This window comes from Oncorhynchus masou, chromosome 18 (genome assembly GCF_036934945.1).
Source record: "Oncorhynchus masou masou isolate Uvic2021 chromosome 18, UVic_Omas_1.1, whole genome shotgun sequence".
In the NCBI taxonomy this organism is placed as follows: Eukaryota; Metazoa; Chordata; class Actinopteri; order Salmoniformes; family Salmonidae; genus Oncorhynchus; species Oncorhynchus masou.
Window position 1 is genome coordinate 35,024,687 of NC_088229.1, and position 25,782 is coordinate 35,050,468.

General features: G+C 43.7%; 1 pseudogene; it reads left to right on the forward strand.

Moving 5' to 3' along the window:
- LOC135504474 (kazrin-like) overlaps nt 1–19,072 on the forward strand; it is a 204,092-nt pseudogene extending 185,020 nt beyond the window's left edge.
- Nucleotides 19,073–25,782: the final 6,710 nt, after the last annotated feature.

Below are 25,782 nucleotides of genomic sequence, written 5' to 3' on the forward strand. Positions count from 1 at the left end.
GGCCATTTTAGATCTATTAAACTGAAATGTCCAGTCCAGCTACTGCAACTGAACTGTTATCATTTCAATGTGTTTAGCAGTTTATCTGAGCCCCTTTTGGGTTGGACAATTTCTCTGCAAACAAGTTGGATGTTTAATTAGCATCAATTATTCAAAGCGTACTTTGTCCATGCTGCCAGTTTTCAATTAGCTATTTCCACAATGGCCAATGACTATCTCTCTGGGATTCCCAGTCAATGCAGTCAGAAATGAAAGCCTCAGACGCCAATGTATCATGAAAGCACAATCTGCCGAGTGCATTTAGTGCTATTTCACACTACGACATGTTTTGAAAGCTGCACAGCCCCACACTCTGGACCCCTTCCTCAGTAGAATACACACAAACACCACAGAGCAGCCCACAAGAGTCGTCACGCTCTCGTTGGACCACTTCACCCGATCACGTTAAATTAATTACAGTTTTAGAGGCCTTAACAAATGAAGGCTTCTTTCAAAACGACTCCAATTGAATTTGAAAAGTGGAAACATAAATGCAGTCAGGCTAATGTGCTCCAAACTTCCAAGGTTCTTTATGTAATTATTTTTGTTGGCAGCTGTTTTGTCTAAGAGATATTCAAACTGCTTTGTAGTTTAATCTTCAGTCAATTTGTCTCCAGGGAGTTGTAATTTAGGTTCACAGTGCCCCCTAGTGGTTGCCTATGGTACCTTTGTTCACCTATCCCCAATCAAGAGAACAACCAATCACCCGATCAAAATTAATTGAAAAACTCTACAGCGATGGTCCTCTTTAAGGAACTCTTAAAGGTTTCATTAATTGCACCTCAGTATAATGAATTGTGATTGGTGGCTCGCCTCAACAATCAGCTTTGCCCCTCTCCTCATTACCAGGCCTCATATACGCTGCATGGAAAGACAGACCTTACACTAGAGTAATGAGACAGACATAGAGAGGTCTGAAAAGCTAGAATCTGTGAATGGTGGTGTCCATACAGTAGCTGCTGCTAATTGTCTTATTTCGATGAAAAACCACCAGTGCCACATTTGGCTGCTGAATAGATACAGATAGCAAAGTAACTATGTGTCAGAAGTGAATTAAATTGAATTAAAATCTCCTCTACGGTCGATAAATGGTGGGTGCGTTCAAATTAAAAGTAACACTGCAGTGCCAAGTTGTATGTGGCAAATTCACACAGTAACGACTGAATCGAATAATCAAGTTGGTTGGGTTTTGCAAATTCAGCCCAAGCTCAATTAATTTGAATTATTTTCATCTTCATCTTTTATCTTTTTATCTAAGTCTCTGCTGCTTTTCTGCCCAGATTCCCCCACTGAAATGTCTTTGCTACTGGTCTTCACAGTCCCCGGACTAGCAGTTAATGAGGAATGGTTGATCCATTTTTAATGGTAGCTCCACTGGCTGGCTCGTAAACTACAGGATCTCTGCAGCAGTGAGGGTCAAAGGTCAGCCAGGGGAATTATGTTTTACAGTGATCCCCCCTCCCCATTGTAGGGTAATATTTTATGTACAGGTAAAATAAAGGCAACACCATAAAGGGTGTTGTACCACCACGTCACATATAGTGTACATCGTTTTCATGCTCATTAAACCATTCAGAGACCACTCGTGTGCAGTGAATGGGGTCATTGTCATCCTGGAAGAGACCACTCCCAACAGGATAGAAATGATTCACCATAGGTTGAAGGTGATCACTCAGAATGGCTGCATTTATTGGTGTTTACATTGGCCTGTAAGGGGACCTAAACCATGTCAGGAAAATGCACGCCACACCATAACAGAGCCGACAGAACCCTTCACTGTGGGAAACCCAAGCACTCGGGCCTGTAGGTTTCTTTTGGCAACTGTGCCTGCCCAGCATTTTTATACATGACCCTAAGCATGATGGGACTCACTGTGGCTCAGTCACACAGGACAGGACGTAGGAGCCTCTCGAGTAACCGAAAGTTCCCACAGGAACATAATGTTCCAATCCACACACACTAATGAATGAAGCCACTATATAGTGAACTGCTTTTGTCCAGGGCCAATCGGGCTCAATAGTGCACTACGCAGGGAATAGGGTGCCACATTATGAAAGAAAGACCGCTGTAATCAAAAATGAGTGTGCAATGTGTGGTCATAAACCACATATGCCTTTGTCTCATAGACAATGCTGAGATAGGGTAGAGCGAATGGGGTAGGGTTATGGTCTGTGAAGTGTTTTGCAGGAACCGTGGGTAGATGGGCAAGATTGGTCCGTGTCCCGCTGCTAGTAATGCATTTGTGTTTTTCCAGTGTGTTTTGTTCTCTTCTCACTCCCGCTGTTACCTGGAATGCCCTTGAGCTGATGCACACACACGTATGTTCACAGACACACACACACACACACACACACAGACACACACACGCGGTCATCCATAAACACACTCACACACACATACGGCCACATACGGGCACATTCACGCATGCACACACATCGAGGGGAGAGCAGGTGCTGGTTTTATCATAGAGACAGTGTATAAAAAGACATCCGTTCAGTTCGTTTTTTTTCGTCCTCAAACTCTACACACAACATTAGCTCCAGGTCTGTTTGCCCGGTTCCCTGGTGGTTTGCCCTGTCTCATCTGATAATGACTTTTGGAGTGGCTGGAGTCTTGGAGAAGCCATCCGTGTCTCTGAGAATGGAAGTCATTAATATGGTTGTCAGTGAAGGTGGCACTCTGGCGGTTTCCTGTCTCACCTGTCCGGCTTAAAGCAGAACCTCTGGGTCTCTGAAGGAACTGAGACAACGCCACATCCCTCCTAATTCTGTCTATTTATGAACTCACCACACATGAACTGTGACAATGAACAAGGCTCTGCCTCTATGGGTTGTAGAGGGAGTTTTTGTTGCCAAATACTTGCCAATACGAGATTATTATTTTATTTTATTGCTCTGCCACTTTTTCTCTCAGCTCAAAGGGAGCTTTGATAGAATTTCCTGTAGCAGGTGCAGAAAGGAGCGGAGCTTCCTGTTGGCCTGACCAATGAGGGGAATCTCTTTGTTTTTGTGGTCCGGCCAGGTGGCTCAGTCATACATTACATTGGCATGGATTGGTCTCCCGGAGACTGCGGGTGAGCAGAGGGAGTAAAAAGAGGGTGAATCTGTCCTTGTGAAAAGTTGGCGCAGGGTTGATGCGTCCGAGTGTGTGAGCGACCCCCAGATGCAGTCTGTGAACGTCGCTCAATTGCAGTGTCTGCAATGGAACTTAATTAATGAGACCCAGCTGGAGGCTTGGCTATGTGAGAGATGGGGAGAGAGAGAGATTTTGCCATCTCCCAGCTTAAACCAAAGGCATGAGGTAAATGTGGTTAGATTAAATCGATATAATTTAAGGGAGAATCAAAGACAAAAGAGCAGAGAAACAGAGAGGGTATTTATCTATGTTGATCCCCACTCTGCAGTACGGCTGGGTTAAGTGACAGAGTGGAGGTCCACCTGTCTGCATCCCTCTCAGGCTCTGTAAGATTTAAATGGCAGTTGAGATGAAGAGATTGACATAAAGTCCCATCTCTGATTCACTTTTCCATCAACAAGCTCCCACTCAGAATTAGACATGCAAGAGCAGGCTTATCGAAGGATCTCTATACACTGCTCATTTGTCCCCAACTGAATTTAAAAGAAGTGCATTGTGCTTTTGTGTACTTTGCCTTTTCTCACAGTTCAACGAATGTGGTACTGTAGTTAGTGTTCACACGGTGTATTACTAGTAGTATTAGTAGATATTCAACTCTGCTTTGGAATGGAATAGTCCTTCTGAGACAATCCTAATATGGACACCGTACACTTGTGACAATAATGTTAACAACATAGAATTGAACATGTATCCTCTGTATAGAGACTATGCTATCTGACTCTCTTATTGTCTTCATAGCGATGAAGGCCGACCGGAAGCGCTTGAAGGCGGAGAAAGCAGATCTGGTCAACCAGATGCAGCAGCTCTACGCCACACTGGAGAGCCGAGAGGAGCAGCTCCGTGACTTCATCCGCAACTACGAACAGCACAGAAAAGTATGACACATCACAAACACACACACACAAGGCTTTATTAGCTTTTATTAAGATTACAAAATGCACAAATCATAGTAGTATAATGATTGTCATTAACTTGTTATGTCATTGTAAGTAATTGAAAAGATGAATGAATGTGTGCCCCTCCTCTTACTCTCCCCTCTCTCTCCCCTGTATTGCACACTATCCCCCCCTCTCTCTGCCTGTCAGGAGAGTGAGGATGCAGTGAAAGTGCTGGCTAAGGAGAAGGACCTGTTGGAGAGGGAGAAGTGGGACCTACGGCGGCAGACTAAGGAATCTACAGAGCACTCCGGCGCCCTACGCTCCCAACTGGACCTGAAGGAGAACAGGATCAAGGAGCTGGAGGCCGAGCTGGCCATGGTGAGACACACACACTCATACAAGTTGAAGTCGGAAGTTTACATAAACTCAGTTTTTCACAATTACTGACATTTAATCCTGGTGAAAAACCTGTCTTAGGTCAGTTAGGATCACCACTTTATTTTAAGAATGTGAAATGTCAGAATAATAGTAGAGAGTGATTTATTTCAGCTTTTATTTCTTTCATCACATTCCCAGTGGGTCAGAGGTTTACATACACACAATTACTATTTGGTAGCATTGTCTTTAAATTGTTTAACTTGGGTCAAATGTTTCAGGTAGCCTTCCACAAGCTAACTCACAATAAGTTGGGTGAATTTTGGTCAGGTTTGGTCAGGCAACTGAGTCAGGTTTGTTGGCCTCCTTGCTCGCACACACTTTTTCTGTTCTATCCACACATTTTATATAGGATTGATGTCAGGGCTTTGTGATGTCCACTCAAATACCTTGACTTTGTTGTCCTTAAGCCATTCTGCCACAACTTTGGAAGTATGCCTGGGGTCATTCTTTATTTGGAAGACCCATTTGCGACCAAGCTTTAACTTCCTGACTGATGTCTTGAGATGTTGCTTCAATATATCCACTTAATTTTCCTCCCTCATGAAGCCATCTATTTCGTGAAGTGCACCAGTCCCTCCTGCAGCAAAACACCCCCACAACATGATGCTGCCACCCCGTGCTTCACGGATGGGATGGTGTTCTTTGGCTTGCAAGCCACCCCCTTTTTCCTCCAAACATAACGATGGTCATTATGGCCAAACAGTTCTATTTTTTTTTCATCAGACCACAAGACATTTCTCCAAAAAGTACAAACTTTGTCCCAATGTGCAGTTGCAAACCTTTTTTATGGCGGTTTTGGAGCAGTGGCTTCTTCCTTGCTGAGCAGCCTTTGTCCCCATGTGCAGTTGCAAACCTTTTATATGGCGGTTTTGGAGCAGTGGCTTCTTCCTTGCTGAGCAGCCTTTCAGGTTATGTCGATATAGGACTCATTTTACTGTGGATATAGATACTTTTGTACCTGTTTCCTCCAGCATCTTCACAAGGTCCTTTGCTATTGTTCTGGGATTGATTTGCACTTTTCACACCAGAGTACGTTCATCTCTAGGAGACAGAGAGCATCTCCTTCCTGAGCGGTATGACGGCTGCGTGGTCCCATGGTGTTTATACTTGCGTACTATTGTTTGTACAGATGAATGTGGTACCTTCAGGCGTTTGGAAATTGCTCACAAGGATGAACCAGACTGAGGTCTTGGCTGATTTCTTTTGATTTTCCCATGATGTCAAGCAAAGAGGCATTGCGTTTGAAGGTGGGCCTTGAAATACATCCACAGGTACACCTCCAATTGACTCAAATTATGTCAATTCGCCAATCAGAAGCTTCTAAAGCCATGCCATCCTCTTCTGGAAATCTGTTTAAATGCACGGTCAATTTAGTGTATGTAAACTTCTGACCCACTGGAATTGTGATACAGTGAATTATAAGTGAAATAATCTGTCTGTTAACAATTGTTGGAAAAATTACTTGTCATGCACAAAGTAGATGTCCTAACCAACTTGCCAAAACTATAGTTTGTTAAAGACTCCAACCTAAGTGTATGTAAACGTCCGACTTCAACTGTACATACAGCCTGAAACACACAGAAGAATACATACCTGCAAATACACACACGCTCGAGCGCGTTCAGCAAGTCAGGGTAAGAAACCCAGAGTTTTGCTACATCTGTTGCTGGACCATTACACTCCTTCTACACACACACAGAAGAGCAGCCCCTCTCAACGTGTGTATGTGTGTGTGTGTGCCCTTCCTGTCTCCTCCCTCAGATAAGTAACAGTGTGACACAGAAAATGGAATACTGGGTGTTTGATCGCCCCGTCGACAGGGAGCCTTCCCCTAGGGTCATGTCGGTAAGAACGGACCCCCTGCTCGCCTCTCTTTGTGACACCCCCCCACCCCCCACCCACCCCCGCCAAGTCGCTCTATTTCAAAGCGTGCCGCCATTCCCCTGATCTTCTCCCCAGTGTGAAATTCATTTCGGGAGTCCTGGGTTCGAATAGTGTTTGAAATCCACCAAATGCTTTAGTTGTGCTTGATGGAGCTTGCCTGGCGCAACAAAACCATTCGAATAGTCCAGAAAAGAGCCAATCCCATCCTTCTGGCACTCCACATAGGCTTGTGCAATCAAATACTATTTGAACCCAGCTCTGGTATGCACGTGCATCACTAACCCCCTGGTTGATGCCAATGGTCCGATAACCTCTTGATGGAATGATCCCTATTTGAGTCGATTTGTGAATGATTTGAATGTTCTCAATCTGATTGACCCCTTTTCTTGGTTTCATCTAACTCGGAGTGACTAGAAGGATCATCTGGTGTAGTTGTTAGGGAAGTACATTGATGAATTAATGAACTAACATCTAAGTTCCACACATGGGCTCATGGTTTGACCAGGGAAATGCTTAGCACTCTGTCCTAAGGATTGTGAACGGGTCAATTAAGAGGTTGGTGACGTTTTTGGTGGTGATGATGATGATGATGGGTTGATGATTATGATAATTCGGATGAGGGTACTACTGTTGCAAAGGAAGGGTATATTACTGGAAACTTTCGAAGCTTACCAGTAAAGTACCAGCCTTTTGGTAACTTTCAAGGATTTTATGTAATTTATCACAAGTTATCTAGTGGCTGTTTTGGATCATTTAGATTACCACAGGTGTCTACTTATCTCTGGTCCGCTGTGTGCCTTATCACATGTAAAGTACACTGAGCAAAAATATCAACAGAACATGTAAGGTGTTGGTCACATGTTTCATGAGCTGAAATAAAAGTAAGCAGACATTTTTCATACGCACAAAAAAGCTTTTTTCTCTTCAATTTTGTGCACACATTTGTTTACATCCCTGTTGGTGAGCATTTCCCCTTTGCCTAGATAATCCATCCACCTGACAGGTGTGACAAATCAAGAAGCTGATTAAACGGCATGATCATTACACAAGTGCAACTTGTGCTGGGGACAATAAATGGCCGCTCTAAAATGTGCAGTTTTGTCACATGACGCAATGCCACAGATGTCTCAAGTTTTGAGGGAGCGTACAATTGGCATGCTGACTGCAGGAATGTCCACCAGAGCTGTTGCCAGGTAATGCAGTGTTAATTTCTCTACCATAAACCACCTCCTTTGTTGTTTTAGAGAATGTGGCAGTATGTCCAACCAGCCTCACAACTGCAAACCACGTGTAACCACACCAGCCCAGGACCTCCACATCTGACTTCCTCTTGCATTGGGATCGTCTGTGACCAGCCACCCAGACAGCTGATGAAACTGGGGGTTTGCACAACCTAATCATTTCTGCACAAACTGTAAGAAACCATCTCAGGGAAGCACATCTGCGTGCTCATCGTCCTCACTAGAGTCTTGACCTGACTGCAGTTCGGCGATGTAACTGAATTCAGTGGGCAAGTGCTCGCCTTCAATGGCCACTGGCACACTGGAGAAGTGTTATTTTCACGGATACATCCCTGGTTTCATCTATGCCGGGCAGATGGCGAGGAGTTTGCTGATGTCAACGTTATGGACAGAGTGCTCCATGGTGGCGTTGGGGTTATGGTATGGGCAGGCATAAGCTATGGACAACGAACACAATTGCATTTTATCAATGGCAATTTCAATTCACCAAGATACCGTGACGGGATCCTGAGGCCCATTTTCGTGCCATTCATCCACCGCCATCACCTCATGTTTCAGCATGATAATACACGGCCCCATGTCGCAAGGATCTGTAGACAGTTCTTGGAAGCTGAATATGTCCCAGTTCTTCCATGGCCTGCATACTCACCAGACATGTTTGGGATGCTCCCGCCAAAATCCAGCAACTTCGAACAGGCATTGAAGAGGAGTGGGAAAATATTCCACAGGCCACAATCAACAGCCTGATCAACTCTATGCGAAGGAGATGTGTCATGCTGCATTAAGGCAAATGGTGGTCACACCAGATACTGACTGGTTTTCTGATCCACTCCCCAATCTTTTTTTGAAGGTATCTGTGACCGACAGATGCATATCTGTATTCCCACTCATGTGAAATCCATAGATTAGGCCCTAATGAATTTCTTTAAATTGACTGATATCCTTATATGAACTGTATGTCAGGACCCGGTTACGAACCTGGGTCTCCGGAGTGAGAAACAGTCACTTAACCAACTGAGCCACGAATAGTCAGCAGAACCCAGAAGATGAGGCAGACACACCAGTACTTAAGACGGTGTATTTAATAAAGTAAAAAGGAGAAGTCCTTAAATACAAAAATGACAAATCCAAAAGGTGGTAGGAATAGCACAAAAAAGCCTCAAGAGACACTCAAAAACAAAAACAGAATTCCACAAGAGCATCCACCGGAATCGACAGGAAAACACAGAACACTAGGGCTGGGTGCTAACATACAAACACAGAGCACAGAACTGAGGGAAACTAAGGGTTTAAATACAATCAGGGGAAACGAGGTACAGGTGCAAATAATAATGGGGAACAAGGGAAAAAACATAAGGTCAAAAAGCACAATGGGGGCATCTAGTGACCAAAACCCGGAACAACCCTGGCCAAATCCTGACACTGTAACTCAGTAAAATCTTTGAAATTGTTGCATGCTGCACTTGTATTTTTGTTTAGTGTATATAAATAATCAAATAAGATTTCAAAAATAAATTATTATAAAACATCAACTTAGCAAATACCCTTGGTGTTTAATATTTATTTTACTATGTCAATATGTTTTGGCACCAAACTGGTGGAAGTTGTGAAAAAGTTCATTGAAAATAATGCTATTGTTGATTAGATGCTTCTTTCAGTAATTAGGCTATTTCCTCTTGAACCATATGGTCTATCCACCAGGAACTCATAGACAATATAGACACAAATATAACAAATGAATAGTAAATATGAATGATGTTATAAAATTATAAATTACTTAAGTTACCATAGATTACCATAAATAACCTGTCAATTACCAAAAGTACAGAAGATTCCAGTAACTTTGGTAAATTACCATTAGCTTTGCAACCCTAGGGGTGACGATGATGATAATCTATTTCGCTCTCATGCTCTCTTTCTATTTTCCCCCCACATCCCCTCGCTATCTACCCCCCCCCCTTCTTACTCTCTCCCTCTCTCTCGCAATTCAATTTCCGTTTAAGGGGCTTCATTGGCATGGGAAGCATATGTTTACATTGCCGAAGCAAGTGAAATAGATCATAAACAAAAGTGAAATAAGCAATAAAAAATGAACAGTAAACATTACACTTACATAAGTTCCAAAATAATAAAGACATTGCAAATGTCATATTATGTCTATATACAGTGTTGTAATGTTGTACAAATAGTAGAAAAGTGAGAATAAATCAACATAAATGTAGGTTGTATTTACAATGGTGTTTGTTCTTCACTGCTTGCCCTTTTCTTGTGGCAACAGGTCACAAATGTTGCTGCTGTGATGGCACACTGTTGTATTTCACCCTTTTTTTTCTCATGATTTGGTTGGGTCTAATTGTATTGCTGTCCTGGGGCTCTGTGGGGTGTTTGTGTTTGTGAACAGAGCCCCAGAACCAGCTTGCTTAGGGGACTCTTCTCATTGTTAATTTCTCTGTCGGTGATGGCTTTGTTATGGAAAGATTTGGAGTCACTTCCTTTTAGGTGGTTGTAGAATTGAATGGCTCTTTTCTGGATTTTGATAATTAGTGGGTGTCGGCCTAATTCTGCTCTGCATGCATTATTTGGTGTTTTACGTTGTACACAGAGTATATTTTTGCAGAATTCTGCATGCAGTCTCTCAATTTGGTGTTTGTCCCATGTCTTTGTCACTCTCTCACATCCTCTCTCTCTCCCCCCACTTCTCCCCCACCTCTCTCTACCCCACTCCCTCTCTCTCTTTTTCTCTGTCTGTGTGTTGGCTGTAAACACTTCCCCTAGCTATTCTGTCCATCTCTCAGCATCAGTGAGCGATTTCACACATCAAAGGGGAACACGCGTACGGCTGAATTTTTCATGAAACACAGACAGACAAGAAAGCCCAACAGAGACCAAAACCCACACAGCAGTGTCACTATTGTAGTTGGCTGTTTTATATACATGTGCACACTTGATCGCACCAAAACACACACATACATTATGAACGTTCACACTCACTTGTGAAGAGTCGTGAATAGCCATCTTGCTGTAGGAATAGATTGTAAAATTGGCAATGGTAATGCCGCATGGGGCTGATGTGTGTGTGTGTGTGTGTGTCTGTCTGTCTGTGTGTGTGTGTTTGTGTTCCCTCCTAGGCGAAACAGTCCTTAGCGACCCTAACTAAGGATGTGCCCAAGCGCCAGTCTCTAGCCATGCCCACAGAGGCGGTTGTCAATGGCAACAACCAAGAGTGGGTGATGCACGCGGACCTGCCCCTACCGCAGCCATCCGGCAGAGTCAACAGACCCTCTACCACGTCCACACAGGCCACCCCACAGACAGACAAGGTGAGGCACACGCACACACACACAAAGGATGACACTGGTGGGACTGTTAGCCATGTTTAACTGATTTAAGGACGTTAAGAACGTACCATAAGCTCACTCCATGTCGAACATTAAATGTTGGTACCTTTTGGGTGGCTCAAACTGTTGGAGCATTCTCAAGGAGTGTGTTAGCAATGCAGAGGTCCCGAGTTTGAGCCAGGTATGAGCCTAATCGGGGGAAGTGGTACTCGCTAAGCAAGCAACGTGACGACTGATTTCCTCCTGATGTCACGATGCATGGTAACTTTTGAACAACCAAATCTGTATATGCGTCTTACTTTACTATAACCTTTGCCTGATCAAGGTCGGGTAAAAATCAGATGATGCACACCAGTCACTGACTTTATCAATAAATGTATCGAGGACGTCGTCCCCACAGTGACTGTACGTACATACCCCAACCATTACAGGCAACATTCGCACTGAGCTAAAGGGTAGAGCTGCCGCTTTCAAGGTGCGGGGCTCTAACCCGGAAGCTTGTAAGAAATCTGGCTATGCCCTGCGACGAACCATCAAACAGGCAAAGCGTCAATACATGGCTCAGATTGAGTCATACTACACCGGCTCCGACACTCGTCTTATGTGGCAGGATGTGCAAACTATTACAGACTACACAGGGAAGCACAGCCGCGAGCTGCCCAGTGACACCAGCCTACCAGATGAGCTAAATCACTTCTATGCTTGCTTCGAGGCTGTAACAGCTGTCCTCTTCGTCTGAGGAGGAGTAGGAAGGATCGGACCAATATGCAGTGTGGTAATTGTCCATGTTCATATTTATTAAACTCAGAACACTAAGACCAAAATAACTAAAATATACCAACACAAAACAGTTCTGTCTGGTGCAGACACAGAGACAGAAAACAACTACCCACACCCATAGTGGGAAAACAGGCTGCCTAAGTATGGTTCTCAATCACAGACAACGATTTCCAGCTGCCTCTGATTGGGAACCATACCAGGCAAAAACATAGAAATACAAAACCTAGACTACAAAACATAGAATGCCCACCCAAACTCACGCCCTGACCAAACTTAAACAGAGACATAAAAAAGGAACTAAGGTCAGGACGTGACAGAGGCAAGCAACACTGAGGCATGCATGAGAGCATCAGCTGTTCCGGACGACTGTGTGATCACACTCACGTCAGCTACGGAGAGCAAGATCTTTAAACAGGTCAACATTCAAAAGGCTGCGGGGCCAGGTGGATTCCCAGGACGTGTGCTCCGTGCATGTGCTGACAAACTGGCAGGTGTCTTCACTGACATTTTCAACATGTCCCTGATTGAGTCTGTAATACCAACATGTTTCAAGCAGACCACCATAGTCCCTGTGCCCAAGAACACGAAAGCAACCTGCCTAGATGACCACTAAAGGCTGGTAATGGTTCACATCAACACCATTATCCCAGAAACCCTAGACCCACTCCAATTTGCATACCGCCAAAACAGATCCACAGGTGATGTAATCTCTATTGCACTCCACACTGCCCTTTCCCACTTGGACAAAAGGAACACCTATGTGAGAATGCCATTCACTGACTACAGCTCAGCGTTCAACACCATATTATCCTCAAAGCTCATCACTAAGCTAAGGATCCTGGGACTAAACACCTCCCTCTGCAACTGGATAATGGACTTCTTGACGGGCCGCCCCCAGGTGGTGAGGGTAAGTAGAAACACATCTGCCACGCTGCTCCTCAACACTGGAGCCCCCCAGGGGTGCGTGCTCAGTCCCTTCCTGCACTCACTGTTCACCCACGTGTGCATGGCCAGGCACGACTCCAACACCATCATTAAGTTTGCAGACGACACAACAGTGGTAGGCCTGATCACCCATAATGACGAGACAGCCTATAGGGAGGTGGTCAGAGACCTGGCCGGGTGGTGCCAGAATAACAACCTATCCCTCAACGTAACCAGACGAAGGAGATGATTGTGGACTACAGGACAAGGAGGACCGAGCACACCCCCATTCTCATCGACGGGGCTGTAGTGGAGCAGGTTGATAGCTTCAAGTTCCTTGGAGTCCACATCACCAACAAGCTAGAATGAGGCCTCCCGGGTGGCCAGCTGTGCCATCAGAGACTCTGCGTTCGCGCCCAGGCTCTGTCGTAACCGGCCGCGACCGGGAGGTCCGTGGGGCGACGCACAATTGGCCTAGCGTCGTCCGGGTTAGGGAGGGCTTGGCCGGTAGGGATGTCCTTGTCTCATCGCGCACCAGCGACTCCTGTGGCGGGCCGGGCGCAGTGCGCGCTAACCAAGGCTGCCAGGTGCACGGTGTTTCCTCCGACACATTGGTGCGGCTGGCTTCCGGGTTGAGTTGTGTATCGGAGGATGCATGACTTTCAACCTTCGTCTCTCCCGAGCCCGTACGGGAGTTGTAGCGATGAGACGAGATAGTAGCTACTAAAACAATTGGATACCACAAAATTGGGGAGAAAAAGGGGTAAAATTCACACAAAAACCCCCACAAAAAACAAGCTAGAATGGTCCAAACACACCAAGACAGTCGTGAAGAGGGCACGACAAAGCTTATTCCCTCTCAGGAAACTAAAAAGATTACAGCTGCAACATCGAGAGCATCCTGACTGGTTGCATCACTGCCTGGTACGTCAATTGCTCGGCCTCCGACTACTAGGCACTACAGAGGGTAGAGTGTACTGCCCGGTACATCACTGGGGCTAAGCTGTCTGCCATCCAAGACCTCTACACCAGGCGGTGTCAGAGGAAGGCCCTAAAAATGTACCCCAGCCACCCCAGTCATAGACTGTTCTCTCTACTACTGCATGGCAAGCAGTACTGGAGTGCTAAGTCTCGGACAAAAGGCTTCTCAACAGTTTTTACCCCCAAGCCATAAGACTTCTGAACAGGTAATCAAATGGCTACCCGGACTATTTGCATTGTGTGCCCCCTCCCCCAACCCCTCTTTTACGCTGCTGCTACTCTCTGTTTATCATATATGCATAGTCACATTAACTATACACTCATGTACATACTACCTCAATTGGGCCGACCAACCACTGCTGCCGCACATTGGCTAACCGGGCCATCTGCATTGTGTCCTGCCACCCACCACCCGCCAACCCCTCTTTTACACTACTGCTACTCTCTGTTCGTCATATATGCATAGTCACTTGAACCATGTCTACATGTACAGTGGGCAGAACAAGTATTTGATACACTGCTGATTTTGCAGGTTTTCCTACTTACAATGCATGTAGAGGTCTGTATAATTTGTATCATAGGTACACTTCACCTGTGAGAGACGGAATCTAAAACAAAAATCCAGAAAATCACATTGTATGATTTTTAAGTAATAAATTAGCATTTTATTTTTTACTGTTGTTTTTATTCTTTACTTACCTATTGTTCACCTAATACCTTTTTTCAATATTGGTTAGAGCCTGTAAGTAAGCATTTCCCTGTAATACCTGTTGTATTCGGCGCACATGACAAATACACTTTGATTAGACAATGTCAAAAGTGTTTACTTGTGATGTCATCAGAAATACTTATCTGCGATCTTTGTGACCACAAAACATAGAAATCCATGATGTTCCCATGTGGATATTGGGGTGGTACTGAAGATTAATATGGGGTTGACATTATTTTTTTACATTTACCTTTGTCAACCCATTTACTTGTTTCAAACCTTTTTTTAACATTTCTTCTTTTGCCCCACAGTGGCTGCAGTCAGGGTGAGCCCGTGTCACTCCCGCCAGCCCTCCATAATCTCAGATGCCTCGGCCTTGGAGGGCGACCGCTCATCCACCCCCAGTGACATCAACTCCCCCCGCCACCGGACACACTCCCTCTGTAATGTAAGAGCTGCCCACCCCTTCAAGTAATCAACTCCTTCACAACTCTACTCTAATCCTTATCTCTCCCAATATCTCCAGTGGCTGGCGCTAAATTTGGTTCTGAGTTACAAGATTACTCTACTCCTAGCCTGGTCCCAGATTTGTTTGTGCTGGTTTACCAACTCCCAAGTCTGCACGAACAGATCTTGGACCAGGCTACTCTACTCCCCATCTCTGAAAGCATGCCCCTTGTGCTGTAGTTGAGGGAGTTTCACCAGAACAGCCCGTCTTTAAAAAAGTAGGTTTTATTTGGGATAGCTGCCTAATATATGTCTACAAAGAGTTGCGTTACGAATGGGAGAAATTACATTTTGACAGATTAGGTGTTGGTTTCTAGCTTAAGATCAGCTCCTGTGAAACTTATGTTGATGTTATTCCAGCCCCTTCAACTGTGGTTTTGCCACTCTCGCTTCATGTATTCATTTCTTTTAATGTGCTCCCTATCAGATAACAGACACATGCCTGACTAGTTCACTCAGTATCACTTCACCTCTTTCTGTCTCTCTCCCTTTCTCTCAATTGCTTTCCTTCACTCGCTATGTGTTGTATATTTCTGTTCTTCTCATCTCTTTATCTCTGCATCTCATTCTCTCTGATCTCTCATCTGTCTCTCCCTGCAGTCACTAGAGGATCTGGAGGACCAGAAGCGTAAGAAGAAGAAAGAGAAGATGGGCCTGGGCTCTCTGTCACGTGTCTTCGCCCGGGGAAAGCAGCGCAAGTCAATGGACCCGGGTCTGTTTGACGGTACTTCAACTCCTGATTATTACATAGAGGAAGATGCAGACTGGTGAAAAGGTGGCAGAGAGTCCCACCTGTGTCCCTGAGTGGTGATGCATAAGAGGGTTTTCCGTCAGTGTGTGCGCGTGTGTTTGGCCGTACGTGTGGGTGTGTGTGTTTAGCCGTGTGTGTGTGTGCCTGTCCATGGTTGGAGACCATGTGAGAAGCCTGAGGCGCATCTTGCGTCGCTGAAGTTTAAAATATTACAAGCAAATTGCATCTGTATGTACAGTACTGTAAATAGAGTGAACAGTGTAACCACAGCCGGGATCCTTACTACGTGTGGATGTTTACTGTATCTGCAGAGCAAAAAGTGGTTGTATTTGATTCTTTTAATTGTCTTTATATTTTTAACTTTTGTTTTCGATAACTGGAAACTTGAAGGACTGCTGTATGTGTAAATAACAATCATTGTGCACTTTGTGCTTGTAAATGTATTTTTTGCCCTGAATGCCTTTTTTTGGTCATAATTTTTGACCTCCTCCCTGCTTTTTGTTTAACTTATACTCCCTATTCATTGTCCTGCTTGGTCCATTCCCTCCACACGGCCATTTTGAGGAAAGTTTATTCTAACGTTAAGACTCCTCAACTAACCTCTAGTCATCCTGTGATCTGATGTCTAAAACTCCCTAAATACCCACATCTTCATTACCCTCCCGATCACCAAGAAAGTTCAAATACATTTCTTGACTGTTGTTCAAATCAAAATTTTAAACGGGCAATCTGCGATTGCTACATAAATATTTAGACTTTTAAATTAATTATATATATCTCAAAATATACATTTTTTTCTGTAAAGAATGTAACATTAAGTTGACTGTATAGCCTCTAAACAAGGTTAAAACTAAAATGTTGATATTATGAATGGTCAGTCCCTGTATTCATTGCTCTGTCCATGATTTTTAGAGAGGTTACATTTATCCAGCCCCATCCCTCAGCTTTTTACCAAAACAACAGTGGGGTGATTGCTTTGTTATTGTTTAAACTGCAGATTGCTCCTTTGAGATGTCAGAATACAAATCGACTCCAACCTGTAGTCCAAAACATTTGGATTTCTAATATGAGCTCAGGCCCCAAAAAATTCACAAGGCCATCCCCCACATGAAACAAAAGCTGAAAACGGGGGAAATCGACTAACAATTCTATCGTCCCCGATCCAAGCATGTCAAATGTGCATGTGTAGAACAACGTGTTTCCTAAATGCATGGCAACTGTGACGAAGGTGCATAAATATGGAGGAATTCAGATATGATGTCATTGTTTTAGCACTACACACAGAGTTCTTGTGGAGCGCGACATGGTTCAATATGCACGTAAATCAGCACAATCTAAGCTCATTTTTTCAGTTAAAAAACAACAACATTTCTGCAGTCTACTGTTCTAATACCATAACAACAAACAGTAACGGAGAGCAATGTACTGTAGGGCGAACTTAGCAAACAAGGAATTTGTTGTAAGCACATGGGAGCCGTCATCTTTGCACCTTCGCCATTGATAATGAATAAGGCAGACATTTTAGTAGCCTCGCCAATACCTGCTGCTAACATGCGTCCTCTTGTCTCGATCTTGTCCTGATCTTGCACGTTTACACTTATAAGATTAGATCAAAATCCATTCACAATGCGTCTTTTAATTGTCTACACCTGTCTAAAAATGTGGGCACAATGAGAATGAGGACAAGATCAGGACAAATGACGCATATTACAACCAAGTAAAAACGTGGCTAGAGAGTCAAAACGAGTTATGGGAGTCAGCAAGTTCTAAAATATTAGTTTTACAACTTTCATACATAGCTTAAATAGGCATTGATAGCTCATCCCCCCCTGTAATGTATTTGTCAAACTAGTTTAAAAAAAAAATTAAGTATTGGAAATGTGACATCCTCAAATTCATATTCTGGGGGATTCCTAAAAGTTTAACATTTCGACAGCTTCCAGAGAGCAAGTCGTGTCGCACTGCTTTGCTTTATCTTGGCCAGGTCGCAGTTGTAAATGAGAATTTGTTCTCAACTAGCTTACCTGGTTAAATAAAGGTGAAATTAATAAAAATACAAATGTGGCTTTTTTAATCCTATTTTCATTACGATGATTATCACAGTGTTAAGAGGGAAATCAGAAATAATTCAGTCCGCTTTTTCTCTAAATGACCATTGTCTTCCAAACTTTCTGCAGAATAAATGAATGCCATTCTCAAATATATCGTATATAAGTGTAGCTCTAAAATACAATATAACTTCCAAGCTTGTCATGGTTTCACTGTAACAAGTGGCTCTAATTTGAAATTGATTGAAAAATCGTGTTTGAAATTGTATGCGGTAGACAGCGCTGATTCATCCTGACAAGTGCACTACCTTGCAACCTATTTGGAAATGAGGGTCAGTCTGACAGACATTATAGATTCAGGTTTGATTGACAGGTGTGGGGGGGGGGGTGTGGATGGCACAAGAGGTTGGAAGGGTTGAGAGAGGGAAGTATTTCTGATGAGAGGTTGCCCTGCGTGTTAATACCAAATTGAGCCAGGCAAATCAAACTGAAACAAATGCACACCTTAGACACCCCACCCCCCTAGTAACCCCTGTGCTGGACTAAAAAACAGCAGTCAGATTTGGAGGTTCAAGCCATTGCTGAAAAGGCAATTAAATAGGTGCCCAAGGTTAATAGTGTTTTACCCCGGGGAACAAAACACATTAGATTAAATTAGTATCTTTTCCCTTTTTCCCTGAGCAGAAGCTTTATTGGAAACCCCATGTAAGACTGCTGGCTAATGGGTCATCCTACCTGCTAGAAAATGGAAACATTCATTAAAATGAAAGGGCGGCTTTAGCAATTGGAGGTCCCTCAATAAGCATTTAGTGGATTATTATATGTGGGACATAATACACATTTTATCTCATTCATAGGCATCATACTCATAGATGCTTATGTCAACAACCACAGGTTGCATACCATGTGCCATGTGGTAGCTGACATACGCAGTTATAACTTGTTTTGTTGGAGAGTGTATTGACTCACCCTTGACGGTGTAATTAAGGGTCCGTTTATTGAAGTTATTATTCAGGGTCCTTAGATCAAAAGGATTATCTGGAAAACCGGAATAATATTAGGGAAAAAAGGAATAGCTTTACAGAATTTCTATCGGAATATTAAAGTATCCTTTCCTGCTGGGACGCCACATCAGATGACCATTATATCATTTTATGTTGCAACAAAATTCCCTCTCATTTCACGGTCGAATATTTTCATTTTTTTTGTAAATTATGAAACACTATTGAAATTACTATTAAAGAGTTTTATTTAAAGTAAAATCATTGGTCTCAACTGAGGCTCAAGCCATGAGGACTAGAAGATGTTTAGCACTGGAGGGCAAAGTGAAGAACCTTTTAATGGCATGGCAACAAAATATGCGAAAGATCTAAATGAGAAGAATTATTTTAAAATAAAATAAATAACACTGAATTTCCACATGGCCTTCCTCTCTTCCCTGTGTTTGTTTGTTTGTATGTATGTTTGTGGTATGGCTTTAATCCTAATTCCTCTTGTCGTGCTGGGGGCTGACATCTTCTGTCACATGAGTGGCAGAGTCCATCTTCGACAGGGCCCTGTCCCAACTCTCCCAAATGGCTGCTTGTCCTTCTTGACTCCTTCACTTCATGGCCAATTAGACGAGACCTGATTTCAACCTGATCTCATATTTGTTTTTGTTCAAGCAGTTTGAGTGTTTTTCATAAAGGAGATGAGGGAAGAGTGCCATTTGAAATTGTTGGAAAGCAGCCCTTACTATATGTGAGCACACAGTGTCAGTAACATTCTCCCATGACCTCTAACCTCTCTAATACTACTACCACCCTGCCTGACCTCTGACCTCCCCTGGACTTGCAACACAGTCTCGTAACCCAGGAAGCAGCCATGTGTACACTTCACACCCAATACTACAGTACTTTCCATTGGTTCTCGACAGCACATTTAGCCTCCTAAAACTAGGGCTGTGTTCATTGGGCACCAAATGGAAGAAAATGTAATGAAACTGGGAGAGATGCAATTATTTTTTTCTCACAAAAACGCATTCTGTTGTGTGCCCTAATGAACATGATCCAGTGCTGTCAAGCTGGGTTGCAGACTGTGCGGGCGTGCGGACTCCGGATGTTAGGAACATGCTCGTTTTAAATCCAGTACTGCTTCAAGTTGACCAGTTTTTGGAATAGAATTTAACAATTACATTTTTCCATTATTTAAGGAACTTTTTTTCTTCAAGTGGTTCAGTAAGCTACACACACAGTAGACCTACTAGGAATACCTCTGGACAAGGTTACACAAAAAACAAACAGACAGGAGACAGGATGACAACATCGTAGCCATGAGCGATAGCGGAGCAGACAAATGCATGATAAGGGTAGTTCATCAAGAAATGACATTGACCAGCAGCAACATCGAGGAGCTTGAGCTTGCTATGACCCACACGGTAACACTTTACTTAACACCCACTGTCATAACACGTTATGACACGGTCATGACACGTTATGACACGGTCATAACCATGACATAATATGTCAATAGTTGACATAACTCAACCTGTCCTAATGACCGGTCCTAATATGGTCATAACACTGTCATGACACACATATTTAGTATAACTGTTGTGACATATATTGCATTATTTTATGGCTGGTTATGACACCTACATAAGAGTGTCAAACCTCACAACCTGCCACGGTAGTTATTTTATTATGGCTGGTTATGACATCTACATAAGAGTGTCAAACCCACAAAACCTACCACACAATGTTAAACATTCCATTATACCATAGCCATAGTCAACCGTATGTTTATGTTATATAACATTTTCTGAAATTGACCAGATTAAATTATCATTGTAATTGCATACAAATTGATGTCAGACATGCACCTACCCCAATACTCTGATGCTGATGACTGGGATGAATGCAGAAGCAGATTTCAGGAGAAGACACCCTCTTTTTGACTGACGACTGAAATAAGGGCATGTACAGTGGGGCAAAAAAGTATTTAGTCAGCCACCAAAAGTTCTCCCACTTAAAAAGATGAGAGAGGCCTGTAATTGTCATCATAGGTACACTTCAACTATGACAGACAAAATGAGAGAAAAAAATCCAGAAAATCACATTGTAGGATTTTTAATGAATTTATTTGCAAATTATGGTGGAAAATAAGTATTTGGTCAATAACAAAATTTATCTCAATACTTTGTCATTGCCCACAAAGGGTATATAACAGAGGTCAAACGTTTTCTGTAAGTCTTCACAAGGTTTTCACACACTGTTGCTGGTATTTTGGCCCATTCCTCCATGCAGATCTCCTCTAGAGCAGTGATGTTTTGCAGACTGTGCCGCCCGTCTGTCCGCGTTGGCGGCTCTAGCACGGGACGTCGGCCCCACTCCACCATAGTTTTTGCCCGCTTTTTTGCCCGCTTCAGTGGCGCCTTTAGAGCGGCGAACCTCGCCGCCGACCTCAGACTGGAGACCCTTGCAGCGGGTCCCAAATAGATGGGAGGCTCTGGCAGCTCTTGACTGACGGGCGGCTCTGGCAGCTCTTGACTGACGGGCGGCTCTGGCCACTAAGGACAGACGGGCGGCTCTGGCAGCTCAGGACAGACGGGCGGCTCTGGCAGCTCAGGACAGACGGGCGGCTCTGGCAGCTCAGGACAGACGGGCGGCTCTGGCAGCTCGGGACAGACGGGCAGCTCTGGCAGCTCAGGACAGACGGGCGGCTCTGGCAGCTCAGGACAGACGGGCAGCTCTGGCAGCTCCTGATTGACGGGTGGCTTTGGCAGCGCTGGACAGGAGGGAGCACCTGGAGGGAGGAGACTGAGAGACAGCCTGGTGCGTGGGGCTGCCACCGGAGGCCTGGTGCGTGGAGGAGGCACCGGATGGACCGGACCGTGGAGGCGCAGTGGAGGTCTCGAGCACCGAGCCTGCACAACCTGTCCTGGCTGGATACTCCCCATAGCCCGGCCAGTACGGCGGGGTGGAACAGACCGTACTGGGCTGTGCTGGCTTACCGGTGACACCGTATATGGTGCCATATACCCCGAGGCGAGGAGACGCACTGGAGACCAGATGCGCTGAGCCGGCTCCATAGCACCTGGCTCGATGCCCATTCTAGCCCGGCCGATACGAGGCGCTGCAATGTAGCACACCGGGCTATGCCTGCGCACAGGGGACACCGTGTGCCTCATGGCACAACACGGTGCCTGCCCGGTCCACCTCTCTCCACGGTAAGCACGGAGACTTGGCTCAGGTCTCCTACCTGACTTAGCCACACTCCCCGTGTGCCCCCCCCCCCAAGACATTTTTGGGGCTGCCTCTCGTCCCTGTTGCACTGCCATGCTAGCTCCTCATGATGCCGCCTCTCGGCTTTGGCTGCCTCCAGCTCTTCCCGGGGGCGGCGATATTCCCCAGCCTGTGCCCAAGGTCCCTTTCCGTCCAAAATCTCCTCCCATGTCAAGGAGTCCAGAACCCTATGCTCCTGGTTACCACGCTGCTTGGTCCTGTTGTGGTGGGTGATTCTGTAATGAAATTCGTCTTCCTCTGACGAGGAGTATGACAGATCGGACCAATGTGCAACGTGGTAAGTGTTAATCATTTTTAATGAAAAGACACTGAACACAAAAATACAAAATAACAAAGTCAAAGACAGAAACGAAAACGAAACAGTTCTGTATGGTGCAGATACGCAACAGAAAATAATCACCCACAACTAAAATGGGGAAAACAGGCTACCTAAGTATGATTCTCAATCAGAGACAACGAACGACACCGGCCTCTGATTGAGAACAATACCAGGCCAAACACATAAATACTACATATAAAAAAGAACAGACTACCCACCCCCACAGCATGCTGAAGCAAGTTAATGTTTCCGCCAGACTGATTAACAACTATTGATCCAGCACCCTTTCAACGTCAACATTTCACACAAATCAGAGCCACAGCCTCATCATATTTAGCTGACGTTGATTGGACTAAATTGTTTTTGTTATCGTTTAGTTGTCACTGTATTAGATGAAGCATAGGTGATTTGATGTTGAAATTGTGCTGGAATAGTGAAGGCAGCTCCTGTTTAAAACTTTGCGACTTGCAGTAACTCTCTGGGGTTCTAAATCAATAGTTGTTTAGTGGTCCGAAAATGTCGGAAACATCAGCTTTCTTGACCTTGCTGTAGGTCATGTAACTGTTTGTTACATGCAATGTGCTTAGTGAACTTCACAGGACAGATGTTGCTCTCCGGTTTTGTGATGAAACACGGGTGTGGTTGAATTTATTCTGCCACTCTGTCTTCTTATTGTCTCGGCCTGTATATATATATCTATCACGGTGGCAAGGCATATGAACTAACAGGTTATAGAGCAAACAACGCAATTATCACAACACAATATGGCTTTTTTCTGTCTTGGCTTCCTTCCCCAGTGATTGTTACCCACGCACCGCTATTGATGCAGACATATATTTATTATGATGTAGAAGAACAATTTACATGCAGTTGTTGTCAGCAGCAACAAGAGAGATCTTCTGCCTTTTGCTAGTTCTGGGTTACTTCCAGACTAAGCAAAACATAGATAGTGTGTTAAAAGACGTGATGATTAACTAGGCTATTGAATCGCCAAGACGTATTACGCACATTCAAAACAATAACAAGAGCTTGATTGGATTCACTACCATTCTTTAACTTTAATTTAGGTGGAGATGTGAAACCAACATAGTATTTGTAAATCAAACTTGTCGGCAAGTTAATAGGCTATTTATTGTACTTCAGAAGTGATATTGAATTGTGTTTGTTGTTTAAACGCAACCAAATATCAACATTTGAAGGAAATGTGTCTTCTGCTTGGATAGATCCCTCTGTGCCACTGACTTAGTCTGGTTATTATTCCAGGACTAAATACATTTAAATTCAATCAAATCAAACTTTATATGAACTTTTAAGAAAGTTTGATTTGACTTAGTCCTATTCATTAACTTAGTTTTTTGGTGAAGATGGATACGCGAATCCAACATATCGATTATACAGTGCCTTGCGAAAGTATTCGGCCCCCTTGAACTTTGCGACCTATTGACACATTTCAGGCTTCAAACATAAAGATATAAATCTGTATTTTTTTGTGAAGAATCAACAACAAGTGGGACACAATTATGAAGTGGAACGACATTTATTGGATATTTCAAACTTTTTTAACAAATCAAAAACTGAAAAATTGGGCGTGCAAAATTATTCAGCCCTTTTACTTTCAGTGCAGCAAACTCTCTCCAGAAGTTCAGTGAGGATCTCTGAATGATCCAATGTTGACCTAAATGACTAATGATGATAAATACAATCCACCTGTGTGTAATCAAGTCTCCGTATAAATGCACATGCACTGTGATAGTCTCAGAGGTCCGTTAAAAGCGCAGAGAGCATCATGAAGAACAAGGAACACACCAGGCAGGTCCGAGATACTGTTTAAAGGAAGTTTAAAGCCGGATTTGGATACAAAAAGATTTCCCAAGCTTTAAACATCCCAAGGAGCACTGTGCAAGCGATAATATTGAAATGGAAGAAGTATCAGACCACTGCAAATCTACCAAGACCTGGCCGTCCCTCTAAACTTTCAGCTCATACAAGGAGAAGACTGATCAGAAATGCAGCCAAGAGGCCCATGATCACTCTGGATGAACTGCAGAGATCTACAGCTGAGGTGGGAGACTCTGTCCATAGGACAACAATCAGTCGTATATTGCACAAATCTGGCCTTTATGGAAGAGTGGCAAGAAGAAAGCCATTTCTTAAAGATATCCATAAAAAGTGTTGTTTAAAGTTTGCCACAAGCCACCTGGGAGACACACCAAACATGTGGAAGAAGGTGCTCTGGTCAGATGAGACCAAAATTGAACTTTTTGGCAACAATGCAAAACGTTATGTTTGGCGTAAAAGCAACACAGCTCATCACCATGAACACACCATCCCCACTGTCAAACATGGTGGTGGCAGCATCATGGTTTGGGCCTGCTTTTCTTCAGCAGGGACAGGGAAGATGGTTAAAATTGATGGGAAGATGGATGGAGCCAAATACAGGACCATTCTGGAAGAAAACCTGATGGAGTCAGCAAAAGACCTGAGACTGGGACGGAGATTTGTCTTCCAACAAGACAATGATCCAAAACATAAAGCAAAATCTACAATGGAATGGTTCAAAAATAAACATATCCAGGTGTTAGAATGGCCAAGTCAAAGTCCAGACCTGAATCCAATCGAGAATCTGTGGAAAGAACTGAAAACTGCTGTTTACAAATGCTCTCCATCCAACCTCACTGAGCTCGAGCTGTTTTGCAAGGAGGAATGGGAAAAAATTTCAGTCTCTCGATGTGCAAAACTGATAGAGACATACCCCAAGCGACTTACAGCTGTAATCGCAGCAAAAGGTGGTGCTACAAAGTATTAACTTAAGGGGGCTGAATAATTTTGCACGCCCAATTTTTCAGTTTTTGATTTGTTAAAAAAGTTTGAAATATCCAATAAATGTCGTTCCACTTCATGATTGTGTCCCACTTGTTGTTGATTCTTCACAAAAAAATACAGTTTTATATCTTTATGTTTGAAGCCTGAAATGTGGCAAAAGGTCGCAAAGTTCAAGGGGGCCGAATACTTTCGCAAGGCACTGTAGTTGTGTATACCTGCTGGAATTAAAGCCAGACTAAGTCAGGTGAATTGTATGGAACTATCCAAGCAGAAGATACAGCTCCTTCAAATGTTGATATGTGGTTACCTTGACAACCAAACACAATTCAACACAACTAAATATCATTACATTTGAAATTAACCAGAGGTTGAAACACGAGGTCTATTGTATTGTCTGTTTTTGTTGAATTCTGGGTTGAATTGAAACAATAGCTGTTGATTAATTTGATAATGCCATTTAGATCTAAATAGCATCGTTGATGATATGAGTGATAAAGTATGGTCCTATTTCATTGTCTCAGTTAAACCTACCCTTTGGAATGACTTTGATAGCAACAGTGAATCTATTTTGTTTTCAAGTGGAGATCTCTCAATAATCATTCTTTTAATAGCACATTGGTCACAGTCAGTGACAAATATAATAGCTAAGCATGGCTTGGATTGGGGACCAAAAGGTAGCTGAAGATAGATCAATTCTCCAACAG